The sequence below is a fragment of the Colobus angolensis genome, unplaced genomic scaffold (genome assembly GCF_000951035.1).
Source record: "Colobus angolensis palliatus isolate OR3802 unplaced genomic scaffold, Cang.pa_1.0 Scaffold6, whole genome shotgun sequence".
Lineage (NCBI taxonomy): Eukaryota > Metazoa > Chordata > Mammalia > Primates > Cercopithecidae > Colobus > Colobus angolensis.
The window spans coordinates 12,136,629-12,155,871 of NW_012119598.1; the positions used below are offsets into that span (position 1 = coordinate 12,136,629).

A 19,243-nucleotide genomic window follows, 5' to 3' on the forward strand; every position below is an offset into this window, starting at 1 on the left:
TCTCTCTCTCTCTCTCTCTCTTTCTTTCTTTTTCTTTCTCTTTCCTTTTTTCTTTTGAGATAGAGTCTCATACTATCGCCCAGGCTGGAGTGCAGTGGTACAATCTTGGCTCCCGGGTTCATGCCATTCTCCTGCCTCAGCCTCCTGAGTAGCTGGGACTACAGGTGCCCACCACCACGTTCAGTTATTATTATTATTATTTTTTGTATTTTTAGTGGAGACAGGGTTTCACCATGTTAGCCAGGATGGTCTCAATCTCCTGACCTCGTGATCTGCCTGCCTTGGCCTCCCAAAGTGCTGGGATTACTGGCGTGAGTCACTGCGCCCGGTCCCCACTTTTTTTCTTAATAAAATTATCCAGCCTTGGGTATTTCTTTATAGTGATGCAAAATGGACTAACACAGAAAATCGAAAATTGGTACTGAGAAGTGGAGCATTGCTATAAAGATAACTGAAAATGTGGAAGTGACTTTGGAACAGGGTAAGGGAGAGGCTGGAAGAGTTTAAAGGACTCAGAAAAAGACAGGAAGATGAGGGAAAGTTTGGAACTTCTGAGACTGGTTAAGTGGTTGTGACCAAAATACTGATACAGATATGGACAGTGAAGTTCAGGCTGATGAGGTCTCAGATGGAAATGAGAAAGTTTTTGGGAACTGGAGTGGGGTCATTCTTATTATGCGCTAACAAAGAACTTGGTTGCATTGTATTCATGCTCTAGGGATCTGTAGAAATTTGAGCTTAAGAGTAAGGACACAGGGTACCTGGTAGAAGAAATTTCTAAGCAGCAAACCATTCAAGAGGTGACTTGGCTACTTCCAGCAACCTAAATCACATATGGGAGCAAAGAAGAGACTTAACATTGAAACTTATATTTGAAAGGGAAACAGAGTGTAAGAGTTTGGAAAATTTGCAGCCTGGATCTGTGGTAGAGAAAGAATCCAAGTAGGCTGTGAAACAATCACTTGCTAAAGAGATGAGCATGACTAAAAGGAAGCCAATATCCAAGACGAGGGAAAAAGGCTTCAAAGGCATTTCAGAAATCTTGAGGACAGCCCCTCCCATCACAGGCCCAGAGGCTTAGGAGAAAAGAATGGCTTCAGGGGCCAGACCTGGGGCCCTACTGCCCTGCTGAACTTCAGACTCTGGCTTCAGCCTCAGCTCAAAGGGGCCCAGGTACAGCTCGGGCCACAGTTCTGGAGGACTCAAGCCATAAACCTTGGTGATTGCCATGTGGGGTTCAGTCTGCAGATGCTCAGAATGCAAGTGTGAAGAAGGCTTGGTGGCTTCCACCTAGATTCCGGAGGATGTATGAGACAGCCTGGGTGCTCAGGCAGAAGCCTACTTCAGAGGCAGAGGCACCACAGAAAAACTCTTACCAGGGAAATGCCAGGGGAAATGTGGGGATGGAGCTCCCACACAGAGTCCCCACTGCCTAGTGGAGCTGCAGAAAGGGGGCTGCCACCCTCTAGAACCCAGAATAGCAGATTCACTGGCAGCTTGCACCCTTTGTCTGGAAAAGCCACAAACACTCAACTTAAACCCATGAGAGCAGCCATGTGGGCTGCATCCTGCAAAGCTGCAGGGCCAGAGCTGCTCAAGGCCTTAGGAGTCCACTGCTATAACAGTGTGCCCTAAATGTGGGACGTGGAGTCAAAGGAGATTATATTTTGGACCTTTAAGATTTAATGACTACCCTGCTAGGTTTCAGACTTGTGTAGGGCCTCTACACCCTTTCTTTTGGCCAATTTCTCCCTTTTGGAATGGTAATGTTTGCCCAACATCTGCACCATCATTGTATCTTGGAAGTAACTAACTTGTTTTGATTTTAGAGTCTCACAGGTGGACAGATTTGAGTCTTAGATGAGACAGGACTTTGTACTTGATGCTGGAATCAATTCAGACTTTGGAAGACTACTGGGAGAAGATGCTTGTATTTTGCAATGTGAGAAGGACATGAGATTTGGGAAACCAGGGGCAGAATGATATGGTTTAAATGTTTGTCCCCTCCAAGTCTCATGTTGAAATGTGATCCCCAATTTTGGAGGTGGGATCTAGTGGAGGTATTGGAGCATGGGGGTGGATCCCTTATGAATGAATTAACACCATCTACTTGGTGATGAGTAAGTTCTCCTTCAGTTAGTTCACATGAGATCCAGTTGTTTAGGCCAAGTGCAGTGGCTTATGCCTGTGATCCCAGCACTTTGGGAGGTGGAGGTGGGTGGATCACTTGAGATCAGGAGCTCAAGACCAGCCTGGCCAACATGACAAAACTCTATCTCTACTAAAAATACAAAAATTAGCTGGGTGTGGTGGCACGCACTTGTAATCCCACCTACTCAGGAGGCTGAGGCAGGAGAATCACTTGAACCCAGGAGGTGGAGGTTGCAGCAAGCTGAGATTGTACCACTGCACTCCAGCCTGGGCGACAGAGTGAGATTCTGTCTCAAAAACAAAAAAACAAACAAACAACAAAACCTGATTGTTTAAAAGAGTGTGGCACCTCCCACCTTTCTTGCTCCCACTCTTGCCAAGTGATGCTGGCGCCCCTTCATCTTTCACCATGGTGGTAAGCTTCCAGAGGCCTCACCAGAAGCAGATGCCAGAACCATGCTTCTTATACAGCCTGCAGAACCAGGAGCCAATTAAACCTTTTTTCTTTGCAAATTACCCAGCCTCAGGTATTTATAGCCACACAAACATAGACTAACCCAGTGGGCACTGGGGGAGATGGATACAATTGTTTAGGGTCACACAGCAGGCTTTCAGGGTTGGGTAGTGGGGTAACAGGTGGATGTGCATTTATGTTTTTATTCGTATTATTATTTAGAATATAGGGATACCTTATATATACTTTTTTGTAGTATAAAATGTTACAATATTTTAAAAATTTCTTCAGCTAAATTTATCTAAATTATTCACCCTCATGTATCACTTTCCTTGGAAAGTAGAGGGTTTTGTAGCTGTTTTAAAAAAATTCTCATTCATTGACCTCTAGTTAAGTGAAATACAGACCTTCAGGAACCAGAGCTTCTAATCTGAAGCAAAAGTGAAAAGGAATGCAGATCAACAAATACCTTCACCCGTCCCCTTGGTTCACATTGCTGAGTTACATCGGAGTCCCATGGATTCTTACTTAGGGTGGAACTACCATACAAGGGAGCTTGTGTTGTACCCATTTTTTTTTTTTTTTTTTTTGAGACCGAGTCTCGCTCTGTCGCCCGCGCTGGAGTGCGGTGGCCGGATCTCAGCTCACTGCAAGCTCCGCCTCCCGGGTTCACGCCATTCTCTGGCCTCAGCCTCCCGAGTAGCTGGGACTACAGGCACCCGCCACCTCGCCCGGCTAGTTTTTTGTATGTTTTAGTAGAGACGGGGTTTCACCGTGTTAGCCAGGATGGTCTCCAATCTCCTGACCTCGTGATCCGCCCGTCTCGGCCTCCCAAAGTGCTGGGATTACAGGCTTGAGCCACCGCGCCCGGCCGTGTTGTACCCATCTTTAAGAGTCTATACTATAGGCTGGGCGCGGTGGCTCAAGCCTGTAATCCCAGCACTTTGGGAGCCCAAGGCGGGCGGATCACGAGGTCAGGAGATCGAGACCATCCTGGCTAACACGGTGAAACCCCGTCTCTACTAAAAGGATACAAAAAAAAAACCACAAAAAACTAGCCGGGCGAGGTGGCGGGCGCCTGTAGTCCCAGCTACTTGGGAGGCTGAGGCAGGAGACTGGCGTAAACCCGGGAGGCAGAGCTTGCAGTGAGCTGAGATCCGGCCACTGCACTCCAGCCTGGGCGACAGAGCTAGACTCCGTCTCAAAAAAAAAAAAAAAAAAAAAAAGTCTATACTATCCTACATCACTGCTGGGACATTTGGGAGCCATTGTGGGCAAAGTGAAGTTGTATATTTTGAAGACCAAAAAAGCCAGTGGCTAACAAGGTCAGCTGGGACACCTGCTTCCTGGGATATCCACAATCCACACAATTCCGGCTTAGTGGCGCAGGCCAGGCAGGCCCTGGATGGAAGGCACTGGGAGATGCAGATGTGCCCTTGAGGAGCCTGCGTTCTAGTGTGGTTTTCCTAGTCTTCTCTTAGTTAAACCCCATTTTCCAGGGTTTGCCATATTCTGTGTGCTGTCAGAACTGTCAGCAATGAGTTTTTCTTTAAATTAACTCACTTTTGGGCTGGGTGCGGTGGCTCACACCTGTAATCCCAGTACCTTGGGAGGCTAAAGTGGGCAGGTCACCTGAGGTCAGGAGTTCGAGACCAGCTTGGCCAACATGGTGAAACCCTGTCTCTACTAAAAACACAAAAATTAGCCAGGCGTGGTGGTGGGCACCTGCAATCCCAGCTACTTGGGAGGCTGAGGCAAGAGAATCACTTGAGCCTGGGAAGCAGAAGTTGCAGTGAGTCACACTGCACTCTAGCCTGGGTGACAGAGTGAGACTTTGTCTCAAAAATAATAACAATAAACTCACTGTTTTAAAAACTTAAATACATTTATATTTTAAAAGAAATGTTTATACCACTCCTACAAATAATAATAAAAAAAAAACAGCCCATTGTGGTTTAATATAAGGTAATCATAAAAAACAAGTACAGGAAAATAAAGCCATGTTAATAATTTGTAGCTAGCTACCAGTGCCTGTTGATGGCTCCGAGCCTCAGATCGAGTTTCTCTTTGTTAAAACGGTAAGGAACCAAGAGTTAGAGAGGCTTTAAGATCAGGCTCAATGTGACTTCATGCTTTGTCTATGCATCTTGTGCTACACAAAATTCTCCTATTTGTATTTCACACTTCAGAAATGTTGATCAAATGAGTTGTGAAGGTGACAGATAAGCAGGACAAAGTGAAGGTCATCTGCAGCAGGACACATCTTCGTGCTGCACGGGTTTGCATGGAGACACGTCGAGCCTAAGGTGCTCTCCCTGAGCTGTGCCTGTGCCCTTTCTCCAAGCCAAATCCAGAAGAAGACAGGGGGGATCCTTGAATGGCTATGCGGGAAATCAAAACTCAGAGTCTAAGGTCAAATGGAGATAGAGCTGATCATTGGAGAACAGAGCACTAAACTCTTTAAGTACCTACAGCAGGAGGTGGCTGGTGGTCTTAGCTTGGGTTACCCAGAAGTAGACCCAATGCAGAGTTCGAGGACAGGTAGTTTAAGAAGTGATCCCAGGAAGCATTGACAGGGAGTGAAGGAGTGTACAGGGAAGGAGAGAAGCCATAAAGGGCCCCAGCACTGTGGGCAACTGGAGCTTGATCCCATGTAGATTATTCCACTCAGGACTGAGGGAGCTGGAATATTTACAGCCTTTGAGGAGTTCCTTTCTGGGAATTCTCGTCTGTCATTTGGGCAATTGCAGTTGGCCCTATGTGACTTGGAGAAAGCTCTCAGGTCATGAGATAAAGACTCAGGTTGTCAGCAGCCAGCTCAGTCAGTGAGGCCTGGAGGAGGGAGGCAGGACACTGACTACTTCGGACACCCCTTCTCTGCCAGATGCTTAAATGTTTGCTATCCAATCTAATCCTTACCACAGCCATTCAAGATAGCTCTTTCCCCTTATTTACATGTAGAGGAAGAGGCACCGGGAATGACATCATTCGACCCGTACAGCCTGTCCTCTCCTACACCTCTGCTTCTATCTTCCTAGCCTTCTTCTTCTTCTTTTTCTTCTTCTTTTTTTGAGACAGGATCTCACTCTGTCACCCAAGCTGGAGTGAAGTGGCGCAATCATAGCTCACTGCAGCCTTGACCTCCTGGGCTCAAGCAATCCTCCCACCTTAGCCTCCTGCAAAGCTGGGACTACAGGCACACACCACTGCACCCAGCTATCTTGTTTAAGTGGTGACGTTGAAAGTGACAGCCACTAAATAGCTGTTAAATAAATTAACCAATTAACAAGAAATGGTGGAGCGCTACCTAAACACTGATTTCATATCCTTTCTTTCCCACCAACTCTACTTTCCACATTCTTAGAACAGGAATGTCCTTGAAAGTAACCAAGCTTGGAAGAAAACAGAAACAAAGAAGAAAACTATTTGGCTGATTTCCAGGATTCTGTCATGGACAATTGCTCTTCACACCCAATTCTGGGTGGGAAACCAGCTTCTGGGCAGGGGAAGGAGGGCCTCTTTATGTGGGAGTTTAAATGACTAGAGTGCCTACTCTCACTTCTCAACATAAGCAAACGGAAAAGATTGGTGGCCAATCTCTGCATAGCCTGGAACTACATATAACCCTTTCAGAACGATTGTCTCCTTTGTGATTATCGATGGTCTTCATTTTGAGATAATTTCAGCAAGATAAAAAGGTTGCCTCAAGTCCTTCGTGGAAGAAAGGCAATTGAATGAATGAAGGAAGGAAGAAATGAATGAATGGGTTAAGTGAAAGAATAAACATAGAGAAAAGTAAGGATGGAACTCTTGGGCAGCCCACTATGGACAGGGAAAGCACAGTGTGCTGTCACTTGTCCTCAGTCCCTTGGAGATGATGCTAATGACTACAGGGATAGGATACATAGAATCCAGTTCTCAGTCACCATTTCTCGCCAGTCAGGACTCATGCTCAAAGAGGCTGAAAAGGACGTAAATGATTCTAATCCATCATAAAGAACAAGTGACGGCTCACACCTTGAAGTACTGAAATAATTCAGGAAAAATAAAAGCTTAGTTGCTGTCAGGTAAGCTCTCTGACAACAGTAAGAAGAGGGGAGGGGCCATGTACTTACGCACCAGGAAGCACCTACCCAGAACAATTTCAAAAGTAGAAATCATGCGGGTTTGAATGTTGCACTAAAACCAGCACCTCCAGGTCAACTCGGAGACCTGGAGTCACTCATTCTTCTTTTGGGGCATGTGGAGATCCTCCCTGCCCCAGTTGAGGGGTGTTCACAGTGGGGAAACACCACCAGATGTCTGGCACCGACTCAGGAAGTAGGAGCCTGAGTGAGTCCCTCCTCTCCCACAGGCCACAGCAAGTGGCTGAGAACTCACCCAAGGGCAGGATGGCACTGTCAGTGGATCATCTTGCCTCCCTGACGCTCTGGCCCTCTCTCTGGGCGGGCAGGCGGGAGGTGACAGCTAGTCCTGCTGCAGGCTCATGCTTCCCTCTCCATGCAGCGAGCGGACTTGCTTCTAAAGGCAGCTGTAAGCATTTCCCTACTGAGCCACCACACACGTCGGATGTGAGTGGCGTATGTATATGTATGCTTTTCCTTCCGGTTGCTGTGAAGTGATGTTGTCTCGGTTCATTTCCTCTCTGTGCCTCTTCTTTTTTTTCTCTGTCACACTTTCTGATTCGCTGAGGACACTTTGTAGTTTAGGGACAGGTAAGAAAGCTTGTTCTCATCTGGCTTCTTTGCTATTTTTAGAAAGGTAGGTGATCTTTAAATTAGTATTGCAAGGAAATTTGTCAAAATGTATTTTTCTACGTGGCATAAGCTCCTTCCTAGGCTGCACTGAAGCAAAAGTTAGGCATTTCCAAGCCAACTGAATTGGGATTTTATGGTTTTATGGACTTCGTATGTTGCAAAGGGTTCCACTATTAATTGACACAAAACATTCTTTCATAAGACAAGTGTTTATTGAGCTTGTACACTGGAATAGACACTATGCTAGGGGCTAGGTGCTCAAAGAGTTTCCTACTTACATTGTGGTATGGAAGCCTAGATCTGTGTATGTGGAAGGGAATTTGAAAGCCCAAACCTTTTGTCTTCTTCATTCTGTGCTTTCGAGTAGCAGACAAGTGGCTCTGAGACAAGCCTCCTGGGTTTGAATTATGACTCTGCTCTTTAAACACTTCTGGCCTTTCTGTGCCACGGCCTCCTCATCTGTAAAATGGGAACAGTCACAGGAGTATTGTGAGAATTAAGCGAATTAGTACATGTAAAGCACTCCAAGAGTGCCTGGCACAAATAGAGTAAGCACAATGTAAGTGTTTGCTATGATCATTGCTGGCAACTTTGTATTATTATCAACTGAGATCTTTGCTATTTTCCTACCCTTCCTCATTTTCCACTCCTTGCTCATGCCTAGCAAATGCCTTGGGGACATAGAGGGTTGAGAGGAAAGAGAGAGAGGTGGTTTGAATAATGGATGTTCCCCAAATGATCCTGTGGTGCCTGATGTTTCTGCTCCAATTCCTTCCTGCTCCATCATGAAGACAAAGAAAGGGCTGCCCTTGGTCCCACCCATCAGACTCAGTTCATGTGTGTTGAGCTCTTGTGGCATCTCTTTTGTTGTTGTTTTGTTTTGTTTTAATTTTCTGTAAGACTTCTCTGAAATTCATTTAATTTTAAATGTTTGAGCTGGTTCAAATCTTGCTAAAGAATATTCTGCTCGCTCAAGCCTGTAATCCCAGCACTTTGGGAGGCCGAGACGGGCGGATCACGAGGTCAGGAGACCGAGACCATCCTGGCTAACACGGTGAAACCCCGTCTCTACTAAAAAATACAAAAAACTAGCCGGGCGAGGTGGCGGGCGCTTGTAGTCCCAGCTACTTGGGAGGCTGAGGCAGGAGAATGGCATAAACCCGGGAGGCGGAGCTTGCAGTGAGCTGAGATCCGGCCACTGCACTCCAGCCTGGGCGACAGAGTGACACTCCGTCTCAAAAAAAAAAAAAAGAAAAAAAAAGAATATTCTGCTCATACAAAGATGCTACACTTCAAGCAATAAACACAGCTCAGTGCCATGTACAGTTGGGTCTTATGAAAAAGTCAGTAGCAAGAACATCGATATTAATCATCATACATATATTGTACCTGTTAAGGGCAATTAACAATATTCATCAAGGTATGCTTTTATTCTTCCTTCTTCTCTGTCTCTCTCCTTACAAAATCATTCTTGAGTACATGCTATGTATCCACACGGTTCCAGATTTGAGTTAGAATTATTCTGCTCTGAAGTTTATATTTTATAGTACAGAGTATTTATAATAAATTGATGGAGGCAGAGAAGTCCGGATAGTACATGTTTTATCAAAATGTCCTTTTATGCATTTCCCATTATACCATATCAGTTAAGGAATTACTTTCTTCATTAGGCATTTAATTAGTACAAATTTAAATGTATAAATTTTAGAAAACATAATTAATAATTTTATAGTGTCACTTGAATATTAATGCCATCAAGTTGTCTGCATAAGTCAGTGACACTCTAGAGATATTAAAAATGCTAAGCTTGGACTCGTTTTACATAAAATACTTGAGATTGACAACCTTATTATCCTGAACTCTGTTCTTTCATCTTCATCCTATGGCTTCATTTCCCACTTTGAGCTGCCTGGACCTCCCACTGCTGAGTTTTTCAGAACACACAGAGAGAGAGCATGTCTTTCAAGGCACACTAAGGAACTGAGACTTTGTCCAAAAACAGATCAGACTTATTTTAGAAAAACAAGTTAAATATTTTTCCCATTTGCAAAGATGCCAGTTTTCTATGTCTGTTTTCCTACTTACGGTGCTAGATTTTCTTCTTCTTCTTTGGTTTGTTTTATTTTCTTTTTGATTAGTAGCAGGTTATGCTGCATATCAACATTTTGGCAAACCACAGACGATTCTGACAAAAAACAAACAACTTTAATTTCTAATCACTCTGTCCAATGAGGACAGGGCTTACATTTTCATCTTCATTTAAACCAGCTTCTTGATTGCTTTAATTAGCTCCTTCATGCCATCTCAGTTAGCTGGAATCTTGGTTTGCACCACAAAATGCTTTATAACTACCTGTGAAGCAGTAGCCAAACCCCAGGCAACTGTTTTGAATTTGTTTTGGAGGTCTGGTCCAAGGAGCAGCTGTTGTGGAGTGGAGGATGAGGGTGGGGGAAGGAAAAGTGAGGAGAATTTGAGAAGACCGTAAGGTTGAAAAATCTATGACCAAAGTGTGTGCACGTGTGTGTGTGCACGTGTGTGTGTGTGCACGCATGCGCGTGTGGGTATTTATGATTCCATTTGCTTGACTCATTCCCCTCCACAATGGAAGACAGTATGAGCCATGGGAAATCAACTGCCCACTGAGGAATTTAAATGAAAATGCTCAAGGGCTGGTCTGGCAAATTTTAAGAGCAAAGTTGTCTAGTATTATAAAGGATGCCTCCTCCCTTCTTGGGAATGGGAGCTTGTCTTGTGGTTTTTATTTTTAGATGAGGACATCAGAACTCAAAAAGATCCCGGTCATTTTTCCCCATTCATTAACTACTGCACACCTGCGAAGTCTCCTGAGCTTTCCCGGGCATTCTCGATACGTTGCTCCACAGGACACCCTGCAGAACCCTGTAGCTCAGTGGGAGATAAACCAGCAAGATACTATTTCTGTTAATTAGTTCATTCATGGTCTTAAAAGCATTATTTAACATGTGCCAAAGTAAATAAAAAACAAATGAGAATCAGTTTCTCCCCTAAGAGAGATGACAGTCTGGAATGCATGGAAGAATGAGCCTTATTCACCTTCTTCTGCTCTCTTGCCCTTATAAACCTATTTTTCTCTCTCCCCTAACAGGACACCTTTGTCTTTTGCCTCTCTGTTCTCCCAGTCCCTCAGCCAAGTCCTGGGCTCTCTAGCCCTCCTACATTGCCAGAACTCCATGACCTATTTCAGCAATGTGTACAATGTAGATTTCCTTGTTCTTGTTTTTCGGGGTCTTCACCTTGCCCATTTCTATCCCTGTCCATCCACTTTCTCTCATGCACCAAAGCTATCCAGACTCACTGGGAAAGTTAATAAAGGCAACTTGTTCCCTTGCAAATTCTCCCCAATAACCTTAACTGAGGCGCTTCTGCTGCTCAAGAATTTTCCTTCTCATCTCCTGCTGTCTGTCAGGTCCTCTGTGGTATCCTTTCCAGACTTTTCTCATGGTCTAAAAGCTCTAAGCCTAGCCGTTGCCTCCTGTCATGCCTAGGGTGAGGTCTCCTGATGGGAGCTCTTTCAGGATGCCTTGTGATCCCTGCAGTGTCACCATTTCTTCCATACTGTTCCCCATTCTCTGTTCATTTTCAGTCCTTTGAATTACAGCTTCAAGCATCACCACCCAATTAATAACGATAGTAATAGCTATCATTTTAAATTTATATCAGCAGGAGGCAAACCACATTGGCAAAGATGAAACCATTCTTCTAGTTATAGAACAGCTGCTTGAGAAAACATGGGCACCTAGAAGAGAAGACTGAACACTTTTAAAGACAGAAGTGATGGCAAAGTGTAAAGGTTTTGACTTATTGCAAGCTTTCACCGCATTTAGGAATCTGGCAAGCACATATTTCTCCATGGTTTACACCCTGTTTACCTACCTTTCCACTAGATAATAACCATCTTTGACTTCTCAAAAAATGCTTGGTAAAACTTAATTAGTGCTAATCCCTCTATAACTTTAAGACAAAATTTTAAAATCTACAAGTAATAAATTTATCTTGTAAAGAACTAATATTGCAGATGAAATTCTCCAAAGTGTCTTTGCCCTTCAGCCTTAGTTGTAGTTTTCTCTCTTGCTTTGCCCACAGGGGGCCTTCGCTATCGGTTTGAGTTACGCTCTACTAAGACATTTTCAGGCATTCATATAAATATATGTCACCACTGTCAATTTGCAGTTGTGCACATGTGTACCCTTGCCCTTGAGCATGCGTGTGCACACAAACAGAACCTGAGACTGAAACCATCATACCGTACTATCCTCGGTTTCTGAGGGAACTGTATAAACTGCTGTTCTGGTTTCACATGAAATAGCAACTTGAAAACAACATCTTATTCACGAGGATGTAAAAAACAAAACTGCATTGCTGCTTTAGATGGTTGAAGAGGTGAGGCTTCCCTGTTTATCTGAATTTCGTCCATTTGTTTTCTAAATACATAAAAATGTGGATTCACATCCAGCTGATTTATCTCTGGGTAGAGATTCCTGGATTAAATACCAAAGGTCCCTTTGCCATTTGATAAAATGATTTTGGGGATTTTTCCTTTTTGTCTTCACAATCACCTAGCCAAAACATCAAGTCAAATCACAACCCTTCCCTGATACATACATAAGCTGCCCCTGACAATGACCCCAGACACAGGGAGGGATGCCAAGTGCCATGATTACTTACATGCACTTTTTTCTCCACAATGACCGACTGTTTACCTCTCTCCTTCCTTGGACGTTTCCCTTATCCTGACTCTTGTAGCAGCCTCCATTTCACAGTCCCATATTGTGGGTTAACTACTTTCTAAATTGAGAAATATTTTTTACTGATCCCTAATAGTTAAAATTCCAGCACTCCCTGTTTGTTCCCTTTAGTTTTTATGCAATTATTTTTTTCTCTAAGACAATGGAAATTTAAACTGGAAATCCAACTTACCCTCCCTCTATTTTCACCACAACTTTTCTTATCTTATAAACAAACACCTATGTCCACGTTTTCCTGGCAGTCCTAACTCAGTTCCTTAGTTCCATCTTCTTCTTGGCCTCTTTCTCTTCTTTCTTTCATATTCAGTTGTCCTAAAAAATTTGTCTACACTCCATACCTCCACTTCCACACTTTTCATTCCTTCCTTCCTCACTGCATTCCTTTCATCCTGACATCTGGTCCATGCCCCCAGCTCTCTGCTGAAATCGTCTTTGCTAAGATCACCCTCAGTAACCTGGATGATAAACCAGTAGACACTACAAAGTCTTTTTCTCTGCTGCACTGAAAGTGGTTGACCACTTCTTTCCTCTCAGGCCCCTCTCTACTTCTTTGTAGGACATCTCTTGCCTTGGTTCCCCTCTTACTGGTTCAGTACACTTCACCGCTTACTGCTGTGGTGATTCACCCTTGGGCCTCACACATTTTCACTCTTCTGCTTTCTCTGTGGGTAGGTTCATCCCATTTAAAAGAGGGGCCTTCTCTTGCCACACTTCCATTTGTCCTAGTTCATTTGCATTGCTATAAAGGAATACTTGAGGCTGGTCACTTATAAAGAAAAGAGCTTTATTTGACTCATTGTTCTGTAGGCTGCACAAGATGCATGGTGCCAGGGCTTCTGGGGGAGGGACAGGAGGGCCTCAGGGAGCTTTCAGTCATGTTGGAAGAGGAAGGGAAGCTTGCATGTGCAGAGATCACGTGATGAGAAAGGAAGCAAGAAAGGGCAGAAGTGCCAGGCTCTTTTTAACAACCAGCTCTTGCGGCAACTAACAGATTAAAAACCCACTCACCACCCCGTCAAGGGAAGACACTAATGTAATCTGCACTAATGAAGGATCTGCATCCATGACCCGAACACCTTCAATTCAACCCCACTTTCAGCCCCACTTTCAGCAAGAGATTTGGAGGGACAAACATCCAAACCATAGCATCATTCATGTCATTACCATATTCTCAGTCCCTCTGCCCCCAAACACCGCAAATCTTTTCCTCACTGCGTCTTCAAGCCAACCAATCACCATATTCTGTGTTGTTGTTTTTCTTAATTAAATCTCAAATCAAGTCTTGTTGACTCATTCAATTCCCTCTCTGTGTATCCCTTGCCACTTTCTTAGTTTAGACATTAATTGCTCAGACTGTTACAACAATTCCTAGCTGCGAGGTCCTCCTCTGGCCTCTATAGAGTACTGCTGGGAACATGGTAGGTGTTGTGGTTCAGATTTTTGTGTCCCCCCAACAAAATTCATATGATGGAACCTAATTCTTAAGGTGTTATTATTAGGAAGTGGGGCATTTGGGAGGTGATTAGGACGTGAGGACAGTGCCCTCATGAATAGCATTAGTCCCCTTATAAAAGAGGCCTGAGGGAGCCTGTTGCTCCTCTCACCACATGCAGACCCAGCTGGAAGGCACTATCTGAGGAAGAGGGACCTTGCCAGACACTGAATCTGCTGTCGCCTTGACCTGAGACTTCCAGCCTCCACTACTGGGAGCAATCACTTTTGGTTGTTTGTAAGTTACCCAGTCCTAGTTATTTGGTATAGCAGCCTGGAAGGGCCAAGACACCAGGTCCTCAGGAGATATTAATTGAATGAACATCTTCAAAATATTAGATGTTTCCATAGACAAACTTCATATCTTCTCATGTTCACTTTCTGCTTAAAGACTTTTACCAACTTCCTGTTGCCCACAAAATAGAATTGAAATGATTGCGCCGGTGAATGGCAGTCCACTCTTCTCTTTACATTCTCTCCTGCCTTGTCCACCTCTGCAGTGCCCTTCACCTTCCCATCACATCAAACTGTGATTCACCCTTGGGCCCCACACATGTTCACGCTCCTGCCTTCTCTGGATAAGTTCATCCCATTTAAATCAGGGACAAGCCTTCTCGTCCCACACTTCCATTTGTCTCAGTCCATTTGTGTTGCTATAAAGAAATACCTGAGGCTGCTAATTTATTAAACATTGAGGTTGCTCTCTGTCCCCTCCTATTCCATAACTTCTCATGGTTAGGGCATTGGAAAGGCTGTTCCTCTGCCTAGATTGCCCTTTCTCCTTGTCTTTCTGGCAACCCCTTGGTATCCTCTGGACAGAATCATCCTTTCCTCCTTCACTGTCAGCAGGCCCTCTATATAGCATTAATCACGTAATGTCACAATAATGTATCTCTATTCCCTGGACTTTGAGGCTTCAGAGGGCAGGGAACTGTTGTTTCTTCATTCTGGAGATCAAACTAAACAAAGTACTTTTGCAAAGTAGTCCATGGAGGTTTCTTATCAGAATCACCTACGAAGCTGGTTAAATGTAGATTCCCAGGCCCCATGACTGAGCTGCCAAATTCTGTCTGTCTGGGTAGTGGGACTCTCCTAGGTAAATCTTATGCACATAAATGTTTGAGAGCACATCTACAGCATCCAGCAAATATTTGCTGAATAAAAACATGCTTAAAAATGTACTGAGATCCCTACTCCTAAAATTCTGCTCTATTTCCTTCATTCCTCTGGGATGTAGTTTGGCTGGGGACAGGCCCAGGTATTTGGCTCAGTCACAGATCAAAGTGACCTAAATGGGAAACAGCTGTGCGTTATTCCCCAACCATGCCATGCAAGTACCTATTGTCCTGTCCAAAACGCCAAATTAGGTTTAGGGCCATTCAAAGTCCGGAAGATGGTTGGCTGTGATAAGAACTGACAAATTCTTGCTCAAGTGGGAACTGGTTTTGCAGGGCATACTCTGCATTTTTAACTCACTAAAGCCAAGTTCTTCAGTTTAAGTGGTTCATAAGTATCTTCTAATGAGCTGCACAGTTCCATTTGCTGTGCTTGTCATCAGTATTGATAACTCTAGTATCAGCTAGTAGCCCTCACCTGTTGACATCGAGTGGATCGTGAATGAGCTTTTTAAGACTTTAGGTGAGGCTGCTGGGAGACTGTAACAACAGGCAAGCCTTATTTTGGCCACAAACTCTCTAAAATGTCCTTTTTAATCTTGAGCGCTAGCAACACAATTTTGAGATCTGTCATAATGCACCATACCAGGACCCAGGAAGACTTTAAAAACATACATCATCTGAATGACCTCAAGACTACATGACGTATAGACAACACATATTTGTTGTATATATGTATGTATTATGTATCATTACTTACCAATCAACGGAATCTTTTTTTTTTTTTTTTTGAGACAGAATCTTATTCTGTCACCCAGGCTGGAGTGTAGTGGCGCGATCTCGGCTCTCTGCAACCTCTGCCTCCCACTTCAAGTGATTCTCCTGCCTCAGCCTCCCGAGTAGCTGGGATTACAGGCATAAGCCACCATGCCCGGCTAATTTTTGCATTTTTAGTAGAGACGGGGTTTCACCATGTTAGCCAGGATGGTCTTGAACTCCTGACCTCGTGATCCACCCGGCTCAGCCTCCCAAAGTGCTGGGATTACAGGCTTGAGCCATTGCGCCTGGACAATGAAACCTTTTAAAAACTCCATGTAGATCCAGCAGTCCCACTATGGGATATATATATATATATCCGAAGGACTTGAAATTATGTTGAAGAGATATCTGCACTCCCATGTTTACTGCAGCACTGTTTATAACAGCTAAAATAGGAAATTTTCCTATGTGTCCATCAGTGAATGAATGGATAAAGAAAATGTGGTATATACACAAAATGGAATATAATTTAGCCTTAAAAAGAAAGAAATCTTATAATTTGCAACAACAGGGATGGACATGGAAGACACTATGCTAAGTGAAATAAGCCAGGCACAGAAAGACAAACAGTGCCTGCTCTCACTCATATGTGGACTCTAGAATAATTTAACTAATAGAGAGTAAAGTGATGGTAAAATGATTTTTGCTCCAAATAATGTAAAAATACCAGAAGCTGGAGGTCAGGGAATGGGGAGGTGGTGGTGAAGGGGTAGAAAGAGTTAGGAGGAATAAATGATAAGTATTTAAGGGGATGGATATGTTAGTTAGTTTGATTCCAACATTCCATGTTGCATACATACACCATAACATCACTGTGCACCCCATAATTATATCTGATTATAATTTGTAAAAAAATAAATAAAAGGACACATAAATATGTAGAAACACACTGATATCATACACAGGTGAATACCTATTTGTAGCTGAGATATGGAAAATAAAGACACCAGGAGTGATTTGAAATTGCTCTTTCTGGTTCCTTTGTGGAGGAGTTAAGACCTGTCCATGGCATCCAAGAAGAAACAGGATATGGATTGGCAATTAAGCCACTAGCTGCATTGCTCAGATAATGCCACAGTTAGGTGGAGCCTTAGAGGTAATCTAACTTAATTTAGTACATATTACTTATTCTTTACATTTCCATCATCTCTTTATTATAGAAATAACATACAGTCATTGTTGAAACCAGAAAAAATAAATAATTTGAAAAGATGACAAAACCAGTGTTACACTGGAGAATATATTCTTTTAGACATTTTCCCATGGATAGGTAGTGTTAGCCACCAGAATGTATTAGTTTTCTTTGCTGCTGTAACAAGTTACTGCAAACTTAATAGCTTAAAACAACACAAATCTGTTATATTACAGTTCTACAGGTTAAAAGTTTAACATAGGTTTAACAGGGCTAAAGCTAGGGTGTTTGGCAGGGCTGTGTTCCTCCTCTCTGGGTCGGGAAGAATCTGCTTCCTTGCCTTTTTTCAGCTTCTAAAGGCAGTCCACATTCCTTGGTTCATGGCCCCTTCCTCTATCTTGAAAACCAGCAGTGCTGCATCTCTCTGACCATTCTTCTCTCGTCACATCTCTCCTTGACCACAGCTGTGAAATTTTCTCCCTGATTTTAAGAACCCATGTGATTAGACTGGGCCCACATGTATAATACAGGACCCCATCTCAAGGTTCATAACTTAATCATATCTGCAGAATCCCTTTTGCCATGTAAGGTAACATAGTCTCAAATTCTGAGAATTAGGACGTGAACGTGTTTAGGGCTATTATTCTGCCTGTCACACAAAGTGATGAAACAACTGATGTTCATGGAGGATACGTGACTTACCCAAGATCACAAAGCTGGTAAATATTGGATCTATTAGTTAAACTCTTTCAGAGAGTCTGATGCAATTAGATTTTCTAATGGAAATTCATGATGAAAGGGATGTAAGAAACTAATGGAAATTACTGATGAAAGGGACATAACAAAGAAATGCAGAGCTTGAATGGACTTAGTTCTGAGCCTCACACTTTGTTCTCAGTCTGCAGATACCATGATCTTGATCTCTCAAAAGCAGGCATTGGCACAGGAGTTCCCTGTCTGTTTCTGCTGCCACTCTTGATATCTCTCAGACGACCCCTTCTGGCTCCTTTCAACATCCTTTTGCTGTTTGGCTTGGCTTCTGCTGTCTCCTGCTTCCACCAGCTGCCTCCTTTCCATGAGTCTCTCGGTTTCTGGATCCTATTGCCACTTGCATTTCTCTCTGTGTCATTTTCAAGTTCCCTAAAATAAAGTATCTGATATAGTTCATTGTTCGCTACAGGGCACTGGGCAACCCTTATCGTGTAAAGGTTCCCACTGTCTTATCTTCCTGGCTGCCAGCCAGCTTGCTGATGGCTGTCTTCAAAGACAACTGCCATTTCCTGGTTCCATCAGCCAAGATCATGGGGTCAAACGTGACAATCTGCACGTACGAAATCACTCACGGTCACCTCCCTCAGCATAGCACCACAGGCAGGGCAGGCACAGAGAGACTTTCCTCCAAATCCTGGGCTGGAATTTTCTTCCTGGCTCACCCCTGCATATACTGAAGCTGAGCCATCTTGGGGGACCACAGCTAGAACGATGTAGCTGAATGAATGAGCGTGAGAAGGGGCCAAATGGGAGGAAGACATCAGTCCCCAGAACCAAGACTGAATATGGGCATTTGGAAAACAGTCTAGTTAACTGCACTCAGTACTTCAAGGCTCTAATTGCTGTTCTTTAACAAGGAGGCCACATTGGCATATGAAAAGTTCTAAAATTATATCATTTTTATCAGTAACCAGGACCTCAAGTTGCTCCCACAAACCACATAGGGCCTTGCAAAATGAGGCTTTGGGAAGGGGACTCTGACGTTTCTAAATTTTGCACCCATTGGTTTCTCCAGTTACATTAGCTCTGGGTGCAAAATGGCCTCATTAACTGGGGAAGAACGAGTCTAAATGAGTTTCAGAAGGAGAAAAGGTCTCTTGGGTCCACTGAGCCCTGCCACCCCCTCCCCCCCGTTCCCCCACCTTCCTAATGGAAGAACACTGCTGGAAAAGTGTCATCCGATATTTCCCACAAAAATGTGTGCTGTGGCCACAGCTCAGAGATGCCAAAACAAATCTCCAACACAGCCACCTCCTGACTGAGAATACATTCTGGGCTGTTTTTAGTTTGAGCCTCGGTAATCGGGGACAAAAGCTGATTTAATTTTAATTAATTACATGGGAGTGAACGGCCATCTGATCCATAGGGGTCATAGCACATAATGTCCCCAGTGGCACTATGCCGGCGGAGCGTTGGGAGGAACTTGTCTTTGTGGTATGCTACATTTTCTCTTCCTGTTGTGCTTTTAGAGAGAATTCTCTAAAAATGATTGTGTCCTCAGCCTCCTACACTTTATAATAATTAACCAAATTCATTTGTTTTTACTTTTTAAAAAAACAGTCTTCCTGCTGCCAATCAAAACATATTTTTCGAGCAATAAGCATTGTGTTCAGAGTTGGAATAAACTAGTGAGTAAAAACAGACATGGTCTGGGAGACTATGTAGATTGGATATTTTTACTCCAAATAATGTAAAAATACAACTTATACTGGGTTGAACAATAGATATTTGCTGCCTCATCAAGCAAGAGTCCAGGGGGTAGGGTGGAC

The 19,243-nt window shown here is 43.6% G+C and overlaps 1 protein-coding gene across 1 annotated transcript in view; it reads right to left on the minus strand.

Moving 5' to 3' along the window:
- NEDD9 (neural precursor cell expressed, developmentally down-regulated 9) overlaps positions 1-7,197 on the minus strand; it is a 200,788-nt gene extending 193,591 nt beyond the window's left edge. The window contains exon 1 of the mRNA XM_011962689.1: positions 6,986-7,197. The gene's annotated coding sequence lies outside the window, so the exon portion shown is untranslated. The remainder of the gene's footprint in view (positions 1-6,985) is intronic.
- Positions 7,198-19,243: the final 12,046 nt, after the last annotated feature.